This window comes from Mastomys coucha, chromosome X, assembly GCF_008632895.1.
Source record: "Mastomys coucha isolate ucsf_1 chromosome X, UCSF_Mcou_1, whole genome shotgun sequence".
Taxonomy (NCBI): domain Eukaryota; kingdom Metazoa; phylum Chordata; class Mammalia; order Rodentia; family Muridae; genus Mastomys; species Mastomys coucha.
This window is the reverse complement of record NC_045030.1, coordinates 85209333-85213001: the sequence shown is the minus strand read 5'-3', so window position 1 is coordinate 85213001 and position 3669 is coordinate 85209333. Positions and strand designations below refer to the sequence as shown.

The following is a 3669-nucleotide window of genomic DNA, read 5'->3' as shown; positions in this document are numbered from 1 at the left end:
GAATTATATATGTACACTATTGCAATGAAGATGCCACAAATAATGAGATATTTCTAAAATACTTAAAATAATTATCAGGTACTTATGTATAAGGGTATATGAAAGTAATTTAAAAAAAATTCTTGAAGACATATCTGAAGATCCTAACAGTAGATCACTTATACCAAGTATTTAATACCAGAAGATTACAATTTAAGTATGGAATATTATAAAAGAGTATGCTCTATCCAATTTAGTTAGACTGATATTAAGCAAGATGCCAAACACTTTTCTTATATTATCTGCTAGGACACTAAAGCTACAAAAAATAAAAGTGGTTTAACTACTCATAACTTTAAAGAAAGAATCGAGTCATTTATGATGTGATTGGCTGAAATGTATCACAAACTGACCACATAAAACTTAATCACTATTCTGTTCAATGGCACCTAAGAAAAAGCAAAGAGATAAAATGGAGATGTACAGTGCCAAAGGATTCTGCAACAGAGGCTGGAGTGTGTTTCACAGAAGTGACTTGCCCCTACCTAAATATAGGCAAGGCAATTTACAACACAAAATAATGGCTTCTAAACGTGGAATATCTTGGCAGATTCTGCTGTTATACAATTGACATACAATGACAGGGATTCTCTCCTGGGATAACCTTTGTGCCGTTAAACAAGTGAAACAAGAACAACAAAAACCCAAATACACAGAATGTCTGCAACTTTTTAAATCAAATCTATGAAAAGTAGGTTCCTATACTTCAAAAGCTTGAAGAAAAATCCTGAAAAATGTTTCACCCAGAAGTATGAGTTACAGACAAATATCTGATATAGTGAAGCATGAAAGTAAGCATTATCCCTTGGGTACTTTTTTTTGTAACTACCTTCTTTAATTTTGACTTGACACTTACTATGGAGATTATTTTGAGAGGAAAGGGGACAACACACCAAGGAGCTGCATTTAAGTTCCAAACTTCACAGAAATTGTCTTGTCTTTGAAGGCTCCTATATAAATAGTCACTCTTGTACTTAGGCTCTGTTTATGGGAATGTAACTGAATACTTTTCACTCATAAAAATGGTCTCTTTTGTCAGCTCCTTATACAGAAGAAACAAGTACAATATCTATGAAGCTATCACAGCGATCTGCAGTTTAACATGAATGATCATGGGTACTGACCATGACCTTCATTGCTGAGACAAGATTCCTAACTGAGCCAACCACTTATGCTGAAATTTATGACACACAAAAGAAATGTAAAACAATACAAAGTAATTTTTTGAAACTTAGTTAAATGAAGATGAAGAGAATTCGAGCATGTACTTAGCATAAGGAGAAATACAAACAACTGGGTTCATTTTGTGCTTCCATGTGCTAATAGGAATACAATCCATAGGAACGTGGTACTTACAAAATGTAAAATGTATAGCCTGATAAGTCTGAACTCACATTTGCTCTCCTAACTAAAATTTGCAGGGCATAATAGAAACCTTGATTTAGTGTAATGCTAAGTAGAAAATGAACAATATGTCAAGGTTATTAAGCACTGATATGATGTTTAACCTGGTATAAGAAACATAAATTATGTTAAAATTATTAAGTTTGTGTAGATAGAGCTTTAAAACTTGTATCTAGCCTGTCATGAAGTTACTGTATTATACAAATGCCCAGACTTCAGAAGTCACAGTATTAATAAAGAAAAACATGACCCTACAAAACTGAAAAGAATAGGTATTAATTTAAATCAGTTCTTTTTTGTGGGTATAGTTTTCAACTCAACCAAGAACTGATTAAAAATTTTAAAGAACCGCAAATCTTATAATCTAAGAGTTATCTGTAAATGATATAAAAATTATTGTTTCAATAACAAAACTATATTTTACCATTGTAAAAATTGCTTAAATATTTAAAAATATTTTATGCTTTACTGATGTTTTCAGGATTGTATTTAGGCACAAAATTTAAAAGTTATATAATTTTTATATGCCTTTAGAAGATATACCTAAATCTAAGTATACTTTGGAAAGCTGTATTTTGGTTATTAAAACTGATATAAATCTTCAAGTGCCTACATAGACACAGAGAGAACAGAAATAACAAACTACAAAGCATTAGGAAAACTTGTTGGTTTTGGCAGTATTCCCAAGTTCAAAACTCAAGATGAAATACTATACTTAACATGGTAAAAAATACTTTCTTTGTTATTTTATTACATTTTGAAATTGTTTATTCTTAGTTCTTTTAGATGTGTCATAATTATGTTATATGATCTAAGTCAATGCACACATTATGAAAATTTTGTGTATTGCATAATCTTTCATCCCTCTGTGAAGAATTATTTTAGATCCAAAGGATTATGGATGGATAAAGAAGTGTCACTTTTAGTAAATAACAGAAGCACAATTCATAGGAAACACAATGTGTATCTGGAGATATTCTTGCACTATTTCCTTCTGTTTCTGTTTCCTTCTGTTTAATGTGGAACATTAAAACCAGGGTTTGATTGAAGTATAAAAATGATTGTAGAAATGATTCATGAGAAATTAATTCATCATAAAACATTGTATACTGCATTTATTCTAATGCTATCAATAAATAGCTAGTTTTAAAAAATACTTGTGCTTACATACAGTTCAATGAGGATTTAGGAATAAAATATAATCTGATGTTATAACAATATTAAACCATAATAAATAACAGCTACTACATATACACTAGCAATAACAACAGCTGTTGTTATTTCTCGACCACTTAGTGCCAATTAATTTGCCAAATACTTAATGTGCATTTCAACTCTTTTTTTCCATAGTAATATATCAGGATAAGAAAGAGTAGGACAAGGAAATGGCAATAGCAAAATTACTTAGTGGACACATGGTTTAAAAGGTAGCTGGCTGTTCTTTAATTTAAAATCAGTATTTTTTGATTTCAAGAAAATACATATTCCCACAATCTGAGAAATATCCTTGAATGAAGAAAATGAATTTAAAAATCTGTGAATGAATACCTTTATAAAATATTCTAATAGAACTGATGAATAATATGTGCATATATGTAGCTTTCCTACAAATTCAGAGTTAATGGCTTTCAAACCACTAAGACAATAACTGCATTCTAGTACACGAGAGAATCACAAATCAAGAATATATTCAAAATTATGTTTGACAGTCACAGACACTGAAATCACATTGAGAAAGTTGAGGAGAGGTACAATTTAGCCTAGGCATAAATACATGTCTTCCAATATTGAGACAAGGGAGTTGAACAAAAATTAAAGCTTTGAAGTTATGTGACATGTCAACAACTCAAATTCTACATGTTTTATTAAGCAATTATTTCTTTTGGTATTTGTTTGACAACACTGCCCACTGCAAACTATATCTATTCAAGATATCTAGAAACCCTGGACAATGCAAAGACTATTATTATTATTATTATTATTATTATTATTATTATTATTATGTTTCTTCTACTCTGTGTTCATATTCATAAGAAGTTTAGGAGACTTTTTGACATTCTAGAATATAAATCACCTTTTCTCCCCTTTGCTTGTAGCTAGCTGTGACATGTGATGATTTACTGACTAATCAGATAGAAGGTATGAGAATCAGTGAGTCATAAAAGAAATGGATATGGTCTCCTCTTTGTCTTTTCATCATTTTCTTTTTCTTTTTTTTTTTTGATA

General features: G+C 30.2%; 1 protein-coding gene across 1 annotated transcript in view; it reads right to left on the bottom strand.

The window, feature by feature from the left end:
* Window positions 1-3669, bottom strand: part of Dmd (dystrophin) — a 2056279-nt gene that overhangs the window by 1410931 nt on the left and 641679 nt on the right. The window lies entirely within an intron of this gene.